The following is a 21,141-nucleotide window of genomic DNA, read 5'->3' as shown; positions in this document are numbered from 1 at the left end:
GCATGTTTTACAGATCTCAGTAGCACAAGTGAAATAATAGCACCAGCTGCGGATCTTTTAAAAAAGTGTCAGCCAGTAGCAAATACAGGGCCGTAGACAGCAGTGTCGGGCCTGGACACTATAGTGAGTGTGGCCTAATTGGGGACATGGTCATGCCCCCTACAAAGAAATATATGAATAAAATAGTATACGTGACACCGAGAAGTGCCGTGTGGTGCAAAGGGGGGCTCTGTTCATCCCTCAACCGTGGGCAGATCCGGGGGGATCAGTGTGATCACAACTCCCCACATCAGCGCCTACCTTACTACGGACAACGGTCCCTCCTACTCAGCACCACCATCTTCCCAGTTATACATGGGAATATGTCAAATCGGCACCACAGAGGAGGAGGGACTCGTTTGCCGGAGCAAAGTAAGTATACTTGAGGGGTGTGGATCTGGGCCCCCGTCGGGCCCTTCCAACAAGACTGCATATTTAGTATCTGCCTCCCCCCTTCGGCACCGCTGAATGCATACACTTGTACACCAACTAGGGGATCTGGAAAACTTGCCCTATTCGGGGTCACTGAGGATTGGAGTTGTGAAACACTGCTTTAGATAGCAATGAGAAATCAAGGTGAGCATGTTAGAGCGTTAGTTGGATATGGGGGAAATAGGAGAAGATTTTTGGGTCATATATACTATATATAGAGGGGGAATTGGAGGACAAAAGGAACATAGTAGTTCAACAAGAGATAAGGTAAAAGAAAAGTAGAGGGAATAAAGCATAGTCTTAAATTACCAAGACAGAGGAGAGGATGTGTCATTCATAGGGCTCGATTCAATTGACCGCAAATTAAATAGCGCCTGGAGTGAGCTATTCAATTCTGCACGCAGTTAGGACAGGGAATGCCCATTCTCTCGCACCTTAAACAGGGTGTTTAATAGCGAGACCGGGCATTCATCGACTAAATTTCCCAGTGTGATGCTGTTTTTCCTGATGCTAATGGCAGAAAACAGCATTGCTCCTGTACCTTTGTCGGATTTCTGCCCGCACCCCTGGAGGGGTGTAAGAAGAAATCCTTAACAGCGCGCTGAATTGAATAGCTCCAGGAGCTCCCTCGCGGCGCTATTTAATTTGCGGTCAATTGAATCGAGCCCATTGAGACACTGAAGGAATGTCCTAAAAAGTAGCACCTGAAAAGTAGAAAGAATAGTGCTGCAAAGCCAAGAAAGTGTAAGTTGATGAGTAACAGAAAAAAAAAGATTTCCTCCAGCTCACTGCAGCAATATCAACAAAAAAAAAATACTTAAATCCAACATGATAATAGAGATTCAGAGGTATTCAGAGGTATAGAGGATCCTCTATACTGGCGTCCCTAACATTAAGGGGTTCACGTCCGAGAAGCAAGGTACCCCAAAAAAGTTGAGTAGAAGAGGGTGGTCAACTGTATTGAAAGTGGCAGAGAGGTCAAGGATGATATAGGGAGAATGATCATTTGATTTATACATTTTTAGATCATTGGTCATTTTAGTCACTTTACTCAGTTGAGTGTAGAGGGTCATAAAAAACGTGAGCAGGGGGAAAGTGGTCAGGCAGTTGGACTAAAGCCAACTAAAGATGCCTACACACTTGGCGATGTGCTCACGATCTGTAATCGTGTACGATTTCCCTTGAGCTCCCCGGCAGTCCCGCACACAATTTGGTGTAAAAATGTGCCCAATGTACCAAACGATCTATCGTGCATCCTTCTTTTTCCAGTGCATCGTGTCCCAGATTGTCAGATCTGCCTTACAGCACGGCAGATCTGAAGATGAAATGTATGACCATCGGGGACATGCATCGGCATCGTGATAGTGAGTGGAGACTCACGATTAGGACATATTTAACATGATCTGTCATTCCCATGCATCGGAATCGGGCAGATCATGTAAAATATCGCTAAGTGTATAGGCACCTTAAGTAGCTGGAGTGTGGGGCAGGGTGAAAGGACAGTTTTGAAGATAGGAGAGATGAGCATGTTTGAAGATGGAAGGAATGCAAGTGGAGAGAGATAGGTTGAATATTTAATCTATGTGTAAGCAAAGTATTGTGGGTAAAGGGGAGGTAATGGGATTGAGGGGGCAGGGTGTTGTGGATGAGGAAGAGATTAGTATAAAGACCTCATCTTCAGTAACAGGAATAAAAAAACTGCTAGTGTGTACTAGGAAAAGTTGGATGTGGGGTGATGGTTCTAATGAGTGGACAGCAAGGTGGTTAATTGAATAGAATGTTGGTTATTTAAAGTAGGTAAAGTTATACTGACATAAGCAAGTGCATGGTAACAAATTTTAGACATTCAGGGGTACTTGCAAAGATGTAATAATGACATAAGAAATATTAGACAGCACGACTGGCGCAGTGGTTAGCATTACTGCCTCACATCATTGAGTTCAATTCCCGTTCATGTTCTATCCCCCTCCCCTCTGTGCACTTGTGACATCACAAAGAGGGAGATCCCAGATGGATCTCTAGGCATCCTACATGCCGAATGCAGGTGCCAATGGGACAGCTTTCAACACTGATCTGTTACAAATCAATTGTTGGACTGAATAAAAAGTGAAGTCACATTTAGGAGACAACTTCATATTATTTGCCTTCCAATGTCTCTAATAGATCTGTAAATGGTACTATCACCATTAAAAATTTAGAAACAAACCTCCTACCAATCCCTGCTTCTTTGTGGTGGGCACTACAATTTTCCATAAGATTTGCACTTTATTTACCAAAGGCTTAAGGGCCGATTCAGAGATGTACGGTCATCTGAGGATGAACGCACATCTCAGATGGTTATAGGTCTGCGCCTGCTCAGGACCCGTTCTGCAGAAATGGGGATGTGTTGCCTCTGTTTTCCAGGAGGGACGAAACCAGGGTCTGCGTTGGCGGATGCAGGTTCCTGGCCTCTTGCGTCACCAGGCACCGGCCAGGCTGCGGGAAGCTTCAGCACCCACAGCCTGATCTCTCACAATCGGTGTTGCATGCAAACCATCGGCTTTGTGTACAACACTGAATCAGACCCTCTGGCACTATATTAAGTTGTCACATCAGCACAGTAGTATTTCAGCAAAAACATGGCAGTGTTACAGCATCAGCTTACCAGTACTGAGTCATACAGTAGTAGTATCACAGCATGGCTGTAATGCAGCATAGTAGTATCATAGGGGTCTATTTACTAAGCCTTGGATGGCGATAAAGTGAACGGAGATAAAGACCCAGCCAATCCATGCTACAGGCTATGTTTGAAAATGACAGCAGCTGATTGGTTGGGACTTTTTCTCCATTCACTTTATCTTCTCCAGGTCTTAGTAAATAGACCCCATAGTCTAGTAGTAGCACAAAATACTACAGATGTATCCACATGCACCTATCCTCAAATTGTGCCAAATAGCCCTGTTTATTGTGCTAATTTGCTGGGCCAAAACACTAATCCCAAGTACCTAGTACACTATAAGTGAAACTAAGAAGTAAATTTGAGGAAAAAGTAACAAAATAAAGGACAAAGTTAAGGGAACAGTACACAATCCAGGTTAAACATGTAAAAGACAGGTCCAATACAAGTGACCGTCGTCATGCTTAAACTGAAACTTTATACCAATTAATTTGTGATAAAACAAACTAATACTAAGGGGTAAATTTACTAAGAATCATGTTGGGCAAGTTTAGCCTGTTTTCCAGACTCTAAAATTTACTATGGGCAAACACTTGTGAACTTGCAGGAAACGGGATGCAGTTATATGACACTGTCGGTCACAATCCCGACAGTGTAATCCCAGCAAGGGATCTAAAATAGGCGTTGAAATACTGACGCCTATGTTAATCCCGACGCTGGGAGCCTGACAGGACGCCGGACCGATCGTCCAATGCCGTGGATAAGTATCCACGTAGCCGGGGATGGGGGGTTAGGATTAGGGATCCCCTGGGGGACTTAGGGTTAGGCACCCCCTGGGGAAGGTTAGGGTTAGGCTAGGGGAAGGGGGGGTCAGGCTTAGGCACCCCCGGGGGGAGGTTAGGGTGAGGCACCCCCCAGGAGGGTTAGGTTTAGGGTGTGGCAAGGGGAGGTTAGGTTTAGGCACCCCTGGGGGGAGGTTAGGGTTAGCCACTAGGGGGTGGAGGTTAGGGTTAGTCACCCCTAAAGGAGGGTTAGGGTTAGGGGGGAGAGGGAAGGCTTAGGTACTTTACTTACCTCCGTTGGGATCTGTGCTGTTCGGCATGTGGGCGTCGGGATTTTGACCACCGGGCTCTCGTCCGGTGGCCATTCATACCGGTTCCGCGGAAAATGAACATTAAAACTCACACAAATTTACAAAACACGACCACCTACGCCATTGGCCAAACTCGCAAGTACTTAGGAAACAATACAGCACGCAATTACCAAGAATTGAGTTTTTAAACTCGCATGGCAAATTACCAAACTCTCACCAAAATAGACTTTTCAAATAGACTACCTCTCAAGGTGAGTGTTTGCATGTGTTTACAGGTGCTTCAAGTTTCAGTTAGTGGGAACACAATGATGATGCCTATTAAAGATGATAAATTAACTGCATTGATTTGTGTGAGGCAAATAAGGAAGAACATACTACCAGTGCTATTCACTGTATGTGGCTGGGATTTCAGAGGCTCTACCACAAGGCTGGAAGGACCCAGGAGCAAGAAACTGAGTTGAAAATTAGGTAATACAGGTACAACAAAGGCTGCTCAGGCCACGTTTTTTTAGGAGGTATTTGAACCTGAACGCATTGGTCGATGGCGAGGTCTTACACATATTCCAGATGAACTATAACAAAATATTTCATTTGTATGATCAAGTCAAACTAGGCTGTGTTTCACTTTCTGGTTACTTGTAATTTATTATTTGTTTCAGGGGGAGGTAGGGAGGGTCAGAGACTTCTGGGAGGCTTGCCTGCCTTTCCGGGGGGCCGGGAGCAGCACCCGAAAATCGTGAGGCTCCCGGCCAAATCGGGAGGGTAGGCAAGCCTGCACTAAATACACTCCTCATTGTCCCTCTGCAAACTCCAACCAACAATACTCTCAAAGTTGTGGCTGTTTGTGGCATTTTTATGTGCTTGGGCAGTGTGTACATGATGTGACTGCTTCATTCAGAACATGTTTCTAGTAGAGATGTGCGCCTACCCCCGTGTTTTGGTTTTGGATCTGGATCTACCCTGGTTTTGGATCTGGATTGGTTTTGCCAAAACCTCACCTCCGTGTTTTGTTTTAGTGTTTTGGTTTTGGATCTGGATTTTTCTTTAAAAATCATAAAAACAGCTAAAATCACATAAAATGGGCCTGTTTTTGTTCTTACAGTATAATTAACCTCAATAACATTTATTTTCAGTAATTTCCAATCAATTTTGACCACCTCACAATATTATTTGCTTCATCTAGTTGAGGCCAAAAGGTTGCATCCAGCTAGCTGGCTGACTAAGCTAAGTGACACAGTGGGCGGCACTAACATGTGGCAGTTCAGTTTCTAATTTCCAACACGGATACAGTGTGTTATACAGTGTGGGTTGGATACACGGGATACGTTTAAGAAGCCGGCGGCCGCAATCCCGAACGTCGGCTTCCCGAATCCTCTATCCCTAGGGTTAAATGACAGGCGTCTAAAATCTAGAGGGTTAGGGTTAGGCTAGGGGGAGGGAGGGTTAGGGTTAGGCACCCTGGGGGGGACTTAGGGTTAGGCCCCCCGTGGGACTTAGGTTTAGGCAGCGGGGAAGGGGGGGTCAGGGTTAGGCACTATGATGGGGGAGGTTAGGGTTAGGCACTTGGGGGGGAGGTTATGGTTAGGCCCTAACCAGGGTAACCCTAACCCTAAGGAGGGTTAGGGTTAGGGGGGTTGGTTAGGTTAGTTTATACTTACCTTAGGATTTCCAGCGCTGTCGGGCTTACGCTGCCGGGCTCTGCTCTTTTGTCGAGCTGCCGCAGCCGGGAGTCGAACTGCCGGTCATGTGGCAGCTGGGATCCCATACTGAATGCGGATACACCAATAGTGCACTTACTGTGACAGCAGTGTCGGCAGAGCGGGGTTGCTGACGGTGTCCTCAGTACATGGAATGGCATTGCTGCGGTACTGGCAGTGTCCTCAGTGAAGGGTACCGGTGATGTCGGCAGTGCTGGGGTGCCAGCGGTGTCTTTAGTGCAGGTTTGCTGGTTGTGTCGGCAGTGCACGGGTGCCAGCGGTGTCTTAGTGCATGTTTGCTGGCTGTGTCGGCAGTGCGGGGGTGCCAGCGGTGTCTTTAGTGCAGGTTTGCTGGCTGTGTCGGCAGTGCAGGGGCGCCACCGGTGTCTTAGTGCAGGTTTGCTGGCTGTGTCGGCAGTGTGGGGGTGCCAGCGGTGTCTTTAGTGCAGGTTTGTTAGCTGTGTCGGCAGTGCGGAGGTGCCAGCGGTGTCCTCATTGCAGGTTTGCTGACTGTGTCGGCGGTGCAGGGGTGTTCTCAATGCAGGGTGCCGGCGGTGTCGGCAGAGCAGGAGTGCCAGCGGTGTCCTCCATGCAGGTTTGCTGACTGTGTCGGCAGTGCAGGGGTGCTGGTGGTGTCCTCACTGTGCGAGTGTCGGCAGTGTCGGCAGTGTGGGGGTCACTGATGGTGCAGGAGTGTCGGCAGCAGTTGTGTCGGCAGCGGGGGATGCTCCCAGTGGGGGTGCCAGCGGTGTCGACAGTGGAAGGTGCCGGCGGTGTCAGTGTAGTGACTTCAATGGGCTTAACGCTGATTGGCTGACAGCCGTGACAGACGTCTCTCTCAGCCAATCAGCGTTAAGCCCGCTGAAAACAAAACCTTGCGACTCGACATAGGGGTCGCGAGGTTTTGCCTCGGGTCAGGGATTCAGGGCAGGCTGGGAGATCCGAGCTGCGCTCGGATTGCCCCGGATCCCTGAAATTTGGGTGGGTCCGGTTATCAGGGAACCGGACCCGCTCATCTCTAGTTTCTAGGATGATGCATGCATTCTCGTGCGTGTTTATAAACACATCCATTCTCGCACCTGTTTTGCCAAAAACTCGCATGTGCATTCACCATCGAAAATCACGATTTTGCAAAACTCACTTCTTGGTAAATTTGTGAATTTGGTCTGGGAAAACTCATGCGTGTTCGTGGGAACCTGTTCGAGTTTAAACTCACCCAAACACGTTTCTTAGTAAAGTTACCCCTAAGTACTGTACCTAGTACACTGGCCCTCATTCAGAGCCGTACGCTCTGAGCAGAGCGCACGCTCTGAATGAGGGCCGCCCTCCATAATTATGGAGCGTCCTCCTGGACGCTCGTATAGCTGTGGGTCACCACCCACAGCCTATACGAGCGTGCAGTTTGATGGCCGTGAAGGTCTTGACCATCGCGACCATCGCCACTGCGAGCCGGAGCCTGCGGTTGAGGTTTTCAACCACAAGGCCCGGAGTGATTTTGGCTCTATCAGAGCCAAAATCACTCTCACTGACATCACTAGTGATGTCAGTGGGCCGGCTTCTGACGGTAGGCGTTCCCTTGGGAACGCCCCCGTCAGGGAGGCACGCCCACCAAAGGGGGCGTGCTGTCAATCAACATCGACAGCACGCCCCCTTTGATCAGACACAACGAGCGAAGGAAAGTCCTTCGCTCGACGCGTCTGGCGCATGCGCACGACGGAGCTCCCGCCGTCGTGCGCATGCGCAGTGCACAACATCAACCCACTTGCGAGCGGACAGCCGCTTGCGAGTGCGTCTGAATTAGGCCCACTATTTGCTAATAAAAAGATGCAGAATTGAGCAAAAGTAGCACAATGAAGGAAATAGAAACTGTATGAAAGTTGAGGGAAAAGTATGCAACATGTGTCTGGCATCAGGCATCTTGCACAATATGGTCCAAAACAGTGCTTGAAGTGGGAATTTAGAGGTGGGGGTATAGAGATATGGAGTACGGGGATTGATTTCCCAATACCCTCCTCCCCCTTCGGCCCCTGCTTCAATAACACCCAATTGTACTTATCACCCCCACACTTCTCCCTGCCTGCTCCCCTCTCTCACACCCTGACCTTCCTAACTGATTCCCTCTCTCTTTCACCCCCTACAATACTAACTGCCTGCTTCCATCTGTCTGACCCTCTCTCTATTCCCTCTCCCACACCCTCCCCTCTCTCTAGTTGCCTCATACTTGCGCAGCTGGAATGGAGCCGCCGGGAGCATCGGGTCTTCTTGGTTGCTGGCTGCAGTAGTGCACTGCAGTTTAATCAGACGCCGCTGTGAGCCAATGAGAAGCTACTTGGCAGCTTCTCATTGGCTGGCTGCCAGCGATTCCCATGATTGGCTGGCCGCCAGCGAGCCCAGGGATTGGCTGGCCGCCAGCGAGCCCTACGATTGGGTGGCCACCAGCGAGCCCTACGATTGGCTGGTCGCCGGCGAGCCCCGCGATTGGCTGGCGGCCAGTGCGTGCTGCTTACTGTGCAGTGTGCAGCCGGGACCTGATGCTCTGTGCTGGCTACATGCCAGTGCCTCTGCCGATTGAGATGTGTCCCCTGCGGGACACATGTCTGCACATTGGCGCCGCTGTTCCAGCGCTGGGATCAGATACTGGATCCCAGAGCTGGTACATTCTATTCTGTGGCTAAAATTAAGTGTTATATCGTGCCGTGTATGGGCACGATATCGTACCTGATATCGTGCTGCGCGCTCCCGCAGGGTCGTACATCGCATCCCCAGGTCTTCCTGCAGAGCCATCTGATTTGGGATGCAATGTATGATCCCATTCAAATGGACGAGGGAGGAGCCGGCATATCGTGCGGTCTGCGGTGAACGCATGATTGCCGGCGGTGACAGTACGACCTGTCTGCCAATGGATCGGCAGTCGCCCTACACGGTGCATCGCATCGTGTATGGGGGCCTTAACTTTTTCCTCACATGAGACAGTCTCTCACTCTGTCAAGCTTAAATCATTGTTAGACCTAAGTAAAAGGGCAGACTTCAATCAGAGTATGTAAAAAGAATATATGTATTCTCTAAATACAGTACTTTTGAAAATCCATTTATAAACAAACCCTATTGCCTGAGACAGACCCTTTCACTGCTGCTTGACGTAAATGTCTTCGGGTCACTTGGTCCATTTATAGCTGCTACTTCCAAATTGCTGAGTCATCCAGACATGGTGGAATGTGGCATCATTTGAAACCAAGCCACGTCTGGCACAAACCATTCATCAGCTGTGCTAAACGAGAAAATGTCTAGTTACACATGGCTGCCGGTGCGTGCCTTTTGGTTTTATATAAATTAACAAGCAAAGCCAAGGTCAGCTGATTTGTGATTCAATGTGTCTGGATCAGCATTTGAGAAGCGCTGCTAATGGCTTTGACTTTGTAAGAAGTTGAAAACTGTATTTGATTGTAAGTATAACTTGTAGTAAATTATGTGTTTTAATTTATATTAGTGCTTCTGGATTTGGATTCAGCACACTTTTAATGCACATATTTTTGCTGATTATTACTGGCTATCTGAGATCAATTTGTGATTACTTTCCAAGTGTCTCCTAGGGGCCCATTTATCAACAAGGTTTATCATACACAACAAGTTTTAAAACTCGTTGCATATGATAAATGGTGCTCCAGCCAATCAGCTACCAACTGTCATTTTTTAAACAGATGACAGTTAGGAGCTGATTGGCTGGAGCACTATTATCATATGCAATGAGTTTTAAAACTTGTTGCATATGATAAACCTCGTTGATAAATGGGTCCCTTAATCTTCAACCAGGCCTAGAGTTGGACAGTCTGAACTTTTCCACAATAATGAAACTACAAACATGGAGTTTCCTTGTCATTACAAAAGCTATCCCTAGGCTGGGCAGATAATTTTTGGTTCCTCTGGATTTGAAGAGAGCACCATTTTCCTAACACTTTAGACTCACTTTGTCTCATTTCAATAATCTTGCTCTACAAGATGAAATTCTATTTCTACATTGCTCTGCAAAACTAGATGCAGTATTGTAGTATGTCTACTCTGTACTTAGTAAGAACTGTCCTCACTCCACCCACCTCCTCCCCTTATCCTGAAACAATTATATTCCTTTGCAAATGATGCCTCCTTGTTCTGTAAATCTGTGCTTCAGCACAATGGATGGAAACCAGTGAAGGAAAAAGCTATTGATTTTTATTGCAAACTGTCTCCCATATGAGGTTAATTGTATATCTCTCTATATATAAAAGAAAGTCCTTCGTTATGTGGTCTGTCTGTTAATTTGGGCTAATCTCTTGAACCACTGGACAGATTTTGATAGGGTTTTCACTATTCTATACAGTATTGGTCAAGGAAAGATTGTGTATGAATCATTCATCTGTGGCAAAAGTTAGCCGAGCAGTGACGATTTTACTGAAGCAAGTCATGGAAAAAACGGTTGTGCTATGTGAGTGACTGACTGCTGCTGCAGGGGTGAGTGCTGCACCCTGATTGGCTCTCTGAGACAGTGAGAGCCAATCAGAGATAGCGATGTGCCCTGTTGCTTAGCAGCAGCCTAGAGAGGGGAGGGAGACAAGGACTGAGCAGGGTCATGCCTAAGGCAGACAGAGAATGAGAGACAAACCCAGGAAGATGCTCTGATGCAGACACAGTAGCCAGGAAGGAACCAGGGGAGGCATAGCTATCAGGAATTTAAAAAACAAACATCCATCAGAACATCATCGAATTATATCCATTCAATGGTGGCAAACATTGGACTGCCTCAGCAAATGGTAAAGACACTACCATCAGATTCCAATGACTATCCCGACGCTGAACCTGCAGACGGACTCCGGCCACCACTCCTCCACCGTGAAGTGCTCCCACTCCAGCGTGATGTTCCCACTCAGCCACATGCCTTCAGTGAACAGGAGGCACCACCCATGGAAGTCAGAGCTATTCTTGGACAGGGTCACCACGGTGTGGAAGCTCAACAAGAGACCAAAAATTACAGGATACATTGTGGAAAGAGGACATTGCCTATCGCCATGTTCAGCAGCCGGGGAGGGGTGCGCATGGAGGCTGCAGAAATATGTAAAGGTGCCCCAGCCCCTGGGGACATGCTGCTGATAATGCTTACGGAAGCTGCAACACAAATCTCTCATCCATGATCCTCCTGCGCTTCCCAGCACATCCCAGTGGCTGGACTCCAGCTAGCTGCAGGGCAGAAGCAGGGGTGTTGTGGTGACACTGGTGAGATGCAGGGGGCAGGAGTGAGAAGCAGGTGGTTGTGTTTAGATGCAGATGCCTGTGGTTAGATGCAGGGGGTTGTGGTAAGAACCAGTGGCATTAGTGAGAAACAGGGGGCCTGTGATGTAATATAGGATGCTGTAGTGAAATGCAGGTAGCAGTAGTAAGAAGCAGAAGGCTGTTGTGTGGTGCAGGGAGTTGTGGTGAGATGCAGGGGGCCGTGGTAAGAAGCAGGAGTGAGAAGCAGAAGCCTGTGGCGAGATGCAAGGGGCTGTGGTGAAATATAGGATGCTGACAATGTATTTCAATGAAAACTGAAATAGAAAAATGTTCAGTTGGATATGTGAAAGAACCATTACTATTTCAGTAAGTGATTAGGTAAGAAGGAAGTATCTTAATTTCAAGCCTATAGTTAGAGCTATACCAGGGCTAATGCTAGTTTTAAATTCACCTCTGCAAACTGCACCATTAAGGGATCTATTTGGCAAGCAGTGAAAAGCGTAGAGAAGTGAATCAGTGGAGTAGTTGCCCATAGCAACCAATCAGCTTTGAAGTAGTAGCATTTATCAAGTACAGTCTATAAAATAATAGGTAGGAACTGATTGGTTGCTATGGGCAACTTCAACACTGGTCCACTTCTCCACACTTTTCACTGCTTGATAAATAGACCCCTAAGGCTCCTAGAACACATCTCTTTGCCCAGAGAATCACCTACATGTCTATAAAGAGTGCACACCTTGCACCCATAGAAAATACTTACCTGTCCGTCTGAGCCACAGAAATCACCTGGGAAATGGTGTGGGCACCAATTTTTCAGAGATCTGTACATGCACAGTAAACTCTAGCACTGTACCAGTATACCTGGTGCAAGCATCGGCAAGAGTCTGCACATGCCCCCCCTCTCTTAATCTGGCCCTGCTACAGGTCATATAGGATCAATGTATATCATGTTTTTAGATACTTCATTGTTGCTTGATCAAAGTTACCTGCGTCATTAGATGTGCTGTTAGTTAAAAATAAACTGGAATGGGGCTAATTTACTGGAATCATTGATTTGAGATGATTCAATTATGTTATTTATACAGAAATATAGTTTGTTTTGCGTCAAATTGGCCTAATTTTGAGCAGGGCCTGGGTCTATTATTCCATCACACCTTTTATTAATCTGGTTTCGGTTACATGTAATAACTGCAAGTGGCAGGGATTGCATATGACTTCCAGCATATAAGGCATACTGTTCTGGGGTTTTCAGCAGATATAATTAGCCAGATGAACTGCTGCAGAGCAGCTGTGGGGCACCCATCCAAAAATAACAAGCCTCAAAATGTACAGATCAAGTGTGTGATAGATTGGTTTTTTTTAAACCCAATGTATATTACATTGTATACAGAATTATCCCTGTGGAAGTCACTTGTACAGTACTACTTTCACCAGTGTTGCCTTATTGCAGCTGTTCAGGAATTGGGAACCTTAGCTGCTGCACTGAGAAAAATTTAATATAAAATAGTTTTACACAATTCTTTAAATATTTTCACCTTAGAGTGAATGACAGAGATACCCATGAGACCTAGGGGTATAGGTGGTGGTTGAGGACCGGGCACCGAACAGTTAAAGCTTTGCTCCAAGGATGCAACAGTCCTTCCCCCTATACCCCGCCCCGAGCCAGAAGAACTTCAGCTTCGTCGGGGCCCAGCCGGAGTCGGGTCACCATTATAACAGTGGGCTGCTTCAGCAGCCCAAAAGCTTTTATTTTGATTTTCTTTATTTTACATTTATTCTTCTGACCGGGCAGCAGCAGACTGTCCGTGGGACGTCTGTGCTGTCATTCCATCACTCCTCCGGGTGTCGCAACGCCAGCTCCGCCTGGTGCACTCGGCGGGCATCCCGGGGACCTTGCTAGCCGGTCCTGCGGACAGACCCAGACTGCAGCCCTGTTTCTATGGGGAAAGGTAAGCGGGTCACCGCTTGCGGTTGCCCGCAGATGGGCAGTCTTATCTCCGGTCTCAGGGGACAGACCGGAGGTGCTGAGGGTGAACACTGGCTCCGACCATATGATCCACTAGACCACCAAGGTACATATGGAGCGGAAATCCAGCATCCCGGTGGTTAACAATCGGTCAGCTTTCCCTATTACAGCGGCCCATCCCCTCAGCTCAGGGTGCCATTCCTCTGAGGTCTAGCTTCTCTGAGCTGCTCTCCTCCTCCTACCACGCCCCCTCAGAAGTCTCCGGCGGCCATCTTCTACAGGCTCAGCCACAGCTCTCTCAGGGAAAGGTGGGGTCTGGTCCCCCTACATACCTCTCCCTGGCGACAGGTTATGTAGCACTATAGCCTACCAACCTTTAAGGACTGAGTAGTTGATTGTAGTGCCATTTTGCAGCTATATGTATTTCTGCATTGTATGTGACTTATGCTAGCGCTGTCTGTCTCTATATTCTCTCTATACTGTCATCATATATCTTTCCCTTTTTTCTCATCTTTGCCGTAACATACAGGTGTATTCAGGGTTTTCTGTACCTCACATTTCTTGTATTTATGAAGGTTGTCACATATAGTTAGTTACTGCACTGTGCCATATTTTGTACTGTGTGCTCCTGCAGCTTGCCCAAGCATAAGACAGGATCAGTAAATTGCATTCCCACTTGTATATCACATATCTAGTGGTTGCATAGTACTCAGTGCCATATTGTGTGCTATACTACTCTGCAGCTATGTCTAGCAAAGGCAAAAGTAGCAAGCAAGCAGCTGCACCCATACTGCTCTCATGCAAATTATGTGAAGCAGGCTTAAATGAGGAGGATTTAATACAGGATGGCCTATGTGCTAAGTGTTATACCCCACCAGGCCCATCAGACCCCCCAGCCCAAGCTCAGGAGCCCCCCTGGGCTTCATTTTTTCAGGTGCTGGCCACTATTACGGGCCGCCTAGCATTCCTGTCTGTAATTCCCCCTATGGGGTTGCCACAACAGGTACAAGCAATACAGGTACCTCTTATGCCCCGTCCATGGGTAGACACTCTCTAGCTCATTACAAAGTCTGGCGGCTACATCTACAGCCTTTCAAAATATGTTGCAAGGTGAGAAGCCCCTACCCAGTAAGACTACTAAACGTCCTGTGTTATCTTCACAGTCTATGCAGCTCTCAGATTCTGAGGTGTCATCTGAGGAGGTAGAAGATGCTGATCTCTCTAATACTGAGTCCCCTTCGAGGGAAGAAGCAGAGATTCAGTCTAAAATTAATATAACTGCTTTGGTGTGAGTGGTTAGATCTATCTTACAAATAGAAGGTGATGAGCCCGCCCCCAAATCAAAGCACCCACTATTTAAACGACAAAAAGTGGCTTCAGCAGAGTTTCCTTTCTCGGATCAACTAGTTGAGCACATGGCAGGGACTTGGCAGCATACTTGCCAACTCTCCCTGATTGTCAGGGAGACTCCCTGAAATAGTAGCAATCTCCCTGTCTCCCTGAAGTGCCTAGCTATCTCCCTGATTGCACCTTCCCCCCATTATGTAGCTGGTATAAAAAAAAAAAAAAACATATATACCTGCAAATGGGATCATTAGTATAATATGGTTATAAATGACAATGATCCCTATGGCTACATGAAGTTTCTGAAAAGTATCCGTGTGTTTTCATCAACAAGTAGATCTCAGTAACTGTTTTGGGGCTCATTTACATTGAATTTAAGTACATTTTCTGACACGCCTCTTAGATGTAGCAGTACACGGACACTTTACCACCGCGCTCTTAGGTGGTGCTTTCACAATCTCCCTGAAATGCTTTTTCAAAAGTAGGCAAGTATGCTTGGCAGATGCCTAGTAAGAGGTTTCAGACCCAAAAATGCCTGATCTCTTGTTATCCTTTTCCTGCAGCTCATTGTGCAAGATGGGAGACTCCCCCAGCGGTGGATTACCATGATACGCATTTGATTAAAAGTGCTACATTACCTATCCCTACAGTTTCCTTACTAAAGGACCCTACGGATAGAATGATTGAAACTGGCCTTAAATCTGTGTACTCTATTTCAGGCGCCATTGCTCGCCGGACCATGGCTAGTGCATGGGTGGTTAAAGCAATTGAGAGCTGGTCAGATGCCCTTGAAGAATCGTTTCCCTCAGACGCCTCTCGGGATCAGATGTCTTATGTAGCTCACATAAGGGGTGCAGCTTCATATATTGGATAAGCATCCTTGGATGCCAGTCTCCTAGCTTCTAGAGCTTCGGTCACGGTGGTGTCTGCCCGCCGCATTCTGTGGCTGCGGTCATGGAAAGTGGATGCAGATTCTAAGTAAGCCTTAGAACCATTACCTTACAATGGGGAGATCTTGTTTGGCCCAGACTTAGACAAGATTGTAGCCACATTAGCAGCATCAAAGTCTGCCTTTTCTGCCTTCAGCAGCTACCGCAAAACCTAGGACAACATCCTTTAGGTCCTGTCATCCCCAAGGAAAGCCTAAGGGTCAGTCCTTTTCTAGGCAGTCGGCTTTCACTAGGGACGCTAAACCCAGGACCAAGCAGACCTGGATCACCAGACGTCCTGCTTCAAAATCCGAGGACAAGCCTTCAGCCTGACAGGGCGGGCCTCCCCTGGGGGACCCCAGAGTAGTAGGCTGACTTCTTTAGCTTGACCAGTGCTGGTGTCCAACCTTCACAGACACTTTGGTAAGAGAAGTGGTCTCCCACGGGTATGCCCTCTCATTTCTAAGATGGCCACCCCACCAATTTTTCTACACAGGGCCTCCATCAGACCCGAACAGGGTCCTGCTCATCCAGAAAGCCATTCAGTTCTTGCTGCAAGCAGGGGCTATAGTTCCAGTCCCACTATCACAGTGAGGGAACGGTTGTTATTCTACTCTCTTTCTGGTTCAGAAGTCAAATCGGTCTAATCGGCCTATTCTCAACCTCAAATCCCTGAACAAGTTCATCAGGGTACCCAGGTTCAGGATGGAAACCCTATGCTCTTTTATCTTAGCTATGGAGCCTGGGGACTTTATGGTATCTCTGGATATTCAGGATGCTTACCTACATGTACCTATAGTGCCCTCTCCTCAACATTACCCCCGGACTGTCTACAGCTCCACGGGTGTTTACAAAAATTATAACTATTATGGCGGCCCACCTGTTAAGTCAGGGGGTCCGGCTGCTACCATACCTGGACAACCTCTTGCTCATAGCAAGCTCCCCATAGGTGCTTCAACGCCATCTTCAGGTAACCACTGACTTCCTACAAAAGCACAGCTGGTTAATCAACTGGAAGAAATCCTCCCTGAATCCTTCACAAAGGAAGGTTCATCTGGGAGCTCTTTTGGATTCTCAGAATCTTGCTGACAGCAGACAAGATCTCCACACTGCAAATACATGTGCGCAGATTCCTACGCAGTCGCTGAGTGTCAGTCCACTCAGCAATGCAAGTTCTAGGATCCATGGTATCCAGTTCCACTCTAGGAGCCTGCAACAGCTAATCCTGTCCAGGTGGAATGGGTTGCCCCATCAGATCAAGGCTCAAATGATGGTTCTCTCTCCCTCTCCTGGTGGCTACAGACATTTCATTTAACCAAAGGTCGCCCCTTTTGGACCCTGGATTGGGTACTCCTTACAACAGATGCTAGTCTCCAAGGCAGGGGAACAGTGACCGGTCAACACTCCTTCCAGGGGCGACCTTGCCAATCAATGTATTGGAACCATCTACAAAGCCCTCACTCTGGCTCAGGATATTCTTCAGGGCAAGCCTTTACAAGTGCAGTCCGACAATGCCAGTGGCCTACATCAAAGACCAAGGAGGCACTAGAAGTCAGTCATGTTTTCTCCCATGGGCCGAAGGTCACCTCCTGGCCATCTTTACAGTGTTCATTCCAGGAGTTCTAAACTGGGAAGTGGACTTCCCCAGCCATCACGATATGCATGCCGGGGAATGGTCTCTCCACCCAGAAGTTTTTCAACTCCTAGTGGACAAATGAGGCCTACCAGAGGTGGACCTCATGGCCTACAGACACAATTACAAACTGCCAGTGTATGGGTCCAGAACAAGGGACACCGAGGCAGCCTTCCATCTGGCGTACCCTCCAGTCTCCCTTCTTCCTCGAGTTCTTCGGAAGTTCAAACAAGACAGAGGCACTGTCCTGCTGGTGTCACCAGCATGGCCCAGACGGCGTTGGTACTCAGATCTTTGGAGCCTCTCCATAGACACACCATTCCTGCTACCTCAGCGGCCGGACCTGTTGTCTCAGGGTCCCTGTCTTCACCCAGACCTGGGTCATCTGTCTTTGATGGCGTGGCTCTTGAGACATCCCTCCTGAGGTCTAAAGGGTTTTCTTGCTCTGTGGTCCAGGCTATGCTCAGAGCACATAAGCTGGCCTCTGCCGGGATTTACCATAGAGTGTGGCATGCCTACTTCCAATGGTGTGATGCCAGAAGCTACAGTATGACCCTCATGTGTTTTGGGTCTCTAGAGTCCTGGCCTTCCTCCAAACTGGATTGGATCTTGGACTCCACCTTACTTCTCTGAAGGTACACATCTCTGCTCTGTCCATTTGGTTCCAGCATAGAATTGCTTCACTGCCTGATGTCCACACCTTCCTTTAAGGTGTCCTCCACATAAAACCTCCCTTTGTCCCTCATATGGCTCCGTGGGATTTGTCAGTGGTTCTTCAGGCCTTACAGGGTACTCTATTTGAACCTTTGGAATCTGTGGATCTCAAGTGGCTCACAGCGAAGACTCTTTTTCTTCTGGCTATGGCGTCTGCCCAAAGTGTATTGGATTTAGGGGCGCTCTCATGTCGCTCCCCATTTCCAGTCTTCCATCAGGACAGGGTTGTTCCTTGGACTCACCCTGGTTTCCTTCCCAAACTGGTTATTTGTTTCCATATAATGAGTAAATCATAGTCCTAGCCTTCTAATCACCAGACTTCTCTGTAGGTGAGGCCTCCTTGGATGTGGTCCATGCTCTCAGGATTTACGTGGACCGTACCAGTTCTCTAGGAAAACAGACTCCCTATTTGTGCTCTATGGATTTCACAAGAAGGGTTGGCCGTGGCACCTCAGCTGAACAGCTTTGTAAGGCAGCCACATGATCTTCTTAGGTTCTATGCCTTCTATACATTTGCCTCTCAGGATGCTTCATTTGGACACTGTATTCCCCTCTCAGCTCAGGAGCATCCCCACCTTTGAATAGCAGCTTTGGGACATCACCAAGGTCTCCCTGTGGAGCCCTATGGCCCTGAAGAAGAAGATGAGAGTTATGGTAAAACTTTCCTTCATTAACTCTCTTGCTTCGAAGTCCATAGGGTCCACAGGGCACCCACCCTGACGCACCTGGCTTCTATGGACAATGGGTCTCATTCAGACCCAATTGCAAGTGCTGAATGCTCGCAACTGGGTCGATGTTAAGGCCCTGCGCATGCGCAGCGGTCGCACTGTGCGTGCGCAAGCCCCGGAGCGAGAAATTCTTTCGCTCCGGAGCTTACTACAAAAGGGAACGCCTGCCGTTTTGTGGGCGGCCGCACTGACAGCAGTGATGTCAGTGGAGAGGTTCCTGCTCGATCAGAGCAGGAAGCTCCCTGGGGCTTGTGGGTCTTTGGGTCTCGTCGCAAGCCCCGATGGTCGCGATGGTCTTGACCATCGCGACCATCAACCTGGTCGGTGGCTAAAGCTGTGGGTGGTAACCCACAGCTTAGCTAGCGACCAGGAAGCCGCACTTAAAAAATAAAGTGGCCGCCCTCATTCAGAGAGCGCGATCGCTTCTTGCAACCGCCTCTGAATGAGGGCCAATGTTTCCTGGTCACCTGTTTCCCATCTCCTGTGTGAGAATGTGATTCTTGTGTGTACCAGTCTTCCTTCTCTCCTCTCCTCCTCCGGGCTTGTTACGAACTGAAGTGCCTCTGGCTTGGGGGCGGGGTATAAGGGGAAGGACTGTTGCATCCTGGGAGCAAAGCTTTAAGTGTTCGGTGGCCAGTCCTCAACCACCACCTACACCCCAAGGTCTCCCTGTGGACCCTATGGACTTCGAAGAAAGAGAGTTAACTAAGGTACGTTTTACCACAACTCTCATTTTTTGTTGGATGGACTTCCTGAACAGTGGGGTCTGGGGGTGTCAGTTGAAAACCACTCACCATTCTGATAGTGATAAAAAATATGCGGAGATATAAATCCTCTTAAGTGTTATAGATAGTTTCATATGTGACTTTTAACTTCAGTGTTAGCACATTGTCGCAATGATAAGAATGACAGAATTGGGAATAGAGAGAGATCTCTCTCTCAACTGACCATTTTGGTGAAACCATGCTGCACTGCAGGTGGGGCAGATTTAAAATGTGCAGATTGATTTAGATTTGGGAGGGACGTGTCCAAACTGACATCTAAATTGTAGAGTAATAATAAATCTGTGCAGTATTTGTGGGCTACATGCAAAAGCAGCCAGTATTTACACTACATGCAAAAAAATGTATGTATTTACACCCCTTGCATTGCAACATGGTTTGCACAGGTACACAGTTAAGTGCTGTCTCTCTCTCTATTTCCAACTCTGAATCAGGCCCTCAGTGTGATAGGTCTACTCACAGGTTCATTATTACTTGACTAGTGGGATGAAGGGGGGTCCACTCTTGCTCTGACTCTCTGTCTTTAGCAGGGATGTTGCTCCCTCCTTATTTTCAAACCATAGCAGAGAGGTAAGGGCAGTCAGAGTTTGAGGAAATGTTACGAATGTTGTTCCGATTGTGAAAATGATTGTAAATCTCATCTTTAGGATTAGTTGCTAATACAGTACCTATCAAAAGAACTGGCCTCCTGTAACTTAGACATTAACAGATTCACGGGTTGGTTACATTCTCTAAATGCTCCTAATAAAGGTTCAGCCTGACATTCAAAGGTCTCTTTTACGGAGCAATTGTGACATTTCTATCTTAGCATGCCCCGCAAGGTCTATGATGTGAGCTATTATAATGCAGGAAATTGTATGTGTCCACCTCCTTTCTATATGCCTCCATATTAATATAATTACCTTCAACAGGGTGATATCGAGGAAAGAAATGTTAGTCCTGCTTATATTACTAGTAAAGGATAGATTAAAGTTATTTGAATTAAAAAGAGTGAGAAAAGTAAAGCAGGTGCAGGCCATCTATGTAACAGTCAGAGAACACAAGGCTAGCACTGACATCACCTCCACCCTCCCATACATGTTGGTCCTCAAAGATACCCATGTATTGTTGGCAAAACAAGAATCTGTAAATAGAAAATGTGATTGAATAATCTATAATTAAATGTTAAAATAAAATTAAAGGAGTCAAGAATAAAATTATGCTGCCTCTCTGAGATCCCAACATACAGTATGCAAGGAGTCTATTCTGAATGGCTTCAATACTTTTTTATGCAGAATATTAGAGTATAATGCTTGTAAATTGCATGTCATAAATAGATAATTTGTTTTCCATTTAATATCCCTAATCAAGTTAAGGAAGTTTGTAATGCGGGACCTCAGAGTAGAAGCATGGGGTTTTAAAAAATAATCCACATAATTTGATAAATTAGTCGTGAGGGACCCAACACCATAAAATAGGACATCCCGGGGGAGTGTCAAATGTTTTGTGAATTTTGTGTAATCAACAGATCAACAGATATAAGGGGCTGTACACTCTCATCAAGTAGAAAGGTAAGAATATCTAATCCCTCGTAATCTTTGTCAACCAGTACAATGATTTATGTATCTTTGTTTTTAGTAGAGATGTGCGTGGACCCCGTGTTTTGCTTTTGGTTCTAATTCATTATCGTGTTTTGGCTTTGGCAAAATCACGGTTCGGTTTTGGATTCCTTAAAAATCTATAAAGAAATCGATAAAACTCAATTAAAAAAATTGATAAAACAGCTAAAATCATGTTATTTGGATCTGTTTACATGCAATCCAACACCTGAGATCAGTTTTTAAATCCGATTTCCGGACTGACTACAGAACCAAACCGGGATTCGTATGACTCGCAACCCCAAAGTGA

Source organism: Taudactylus pleione, unplaced genomic scaffold (genome assembly GCF_031769625.1).
Source record: "Taudactylus pleione unplaced genomic scaffold, aTauple2 ptg000155l, whole genome shotgun sequence".
Lineage (NCBI taxonomy): Eukaryota > Metazoa > Chordata > Amphibia > Anura > Myobatrachidae > Taudactylus > Taudactylus pleione.
Note: the sequence above shows the minus strand (reverse complement) of the source record.